The sequence below is a fragment of the Tupaia chinensis genome, unplaced genomic scaffold (genome assembly GCF_000334495.1).
Source record: "Tupaia chinensis unplaced genomic scaffold, TupChi_1.0 Scaffold000407_4, whole genome shotgun sequence".
In the NCBI taxonomy this organism is placed as follows: Eukaryota; Metazoa; Chordata; class Mammalia; order Scandentia; family Tupaiidae; genus Tupaia; species Tupaia belangeri.
In genome coordinates, this window is record NW_006159912.1 from 2,805,484 (window position 1) to 2,806,295 (window position 812).

The following is an 812-nucleotide window of genomic DNA, read 5'->3' on the forward strand; positions in this document are numbered from 1 at the left end:
CCGCCCGTCTCTGCGATGCTTTGGAGAAGCTCTTCTCTCCTAAATAATCTCTGTTTTGTCTTTCTGTAATTTAGATAGATTATGGACAAGAAAAGAGGAAGTGGAGGAAAGGCTAGAGGTTGGGGTGGGGGTGGGGGCAAAAATAGCAAAAACCACCCGGAAGCGGCCAGAAAGTTGCACGCTTCTCGATGTTTTCCTTTGCCGCCACTTGGCAGACACTCCCCGTGGCGCGTGCGCCTCCTGCGCTGGAGGTGCCAGCGCGGGATCCCAGGACCAGATCCCGGCGCCTCCAGCGGCTGCGAAGGGGCTTGGAGCGCGCTCCGGCGTCACCGGTAAGGAAGGGTCGGGTCCAGTCTCCTTTCTCGGTGTCCTTAGAGGTCTGGCCTCTCCCTTTGCCCCAGGGTTCAAGTCTGGCCCTACCCGGGACAGGGCCAACTCGGGTGCTGAGCATGCGAAAAACCAGGCCCGGAGCCGGGACAGTATCTGTGCATTTCTCTCCTGCCCCGGAGGCCCCGGCAGCTTGCTCGGACTTGGCGGCAACTGTGGATGACCGGGCGGTGGAGCCTAGAGGGGTCGACAGGCTGTGGCGAGGTTGGGCGGGTGTGGCTTGTGTACCTGCTCTGCTGGAAGGCGCGGGAATGGCCGGAGTCGGGGCGTGCCCGCTGGGATCCTGCGGAGAGGGAGCCTGGGAGACAAATAGGCCAACGTGAAGATCAGGCCTCGGGTCCTGGAGGTTTGGAAATTGTAGCGTTGAGAGACACGTGCGGCAGGTGCCACTGAACAGCCACTGCACACGGTTGTCCTCGTTACGA

General features: G+C 61.1%; 1 protein-coding gene across 1 annotated transcript in view; it reads left to right on the plus strand.

The window, feature by feature from the left end:
* The first annotated feature begins 216 nt into the window (after positions 1-216).
* The window catches only part of LOC102478899 (schlafen family member 13-like), a 7,064-nt gene continuing 6,468 nt past the window's right edge, over positions 217-812 (plus strand). The window contains exon 1 of the mRNA XM_027774152.1: positions 217-332. The gene's annotated coding sequence lies outside the window, so the exon portion shown is untranslated. The remainder of the gene's footprint in view (positions 333-812) is intronic.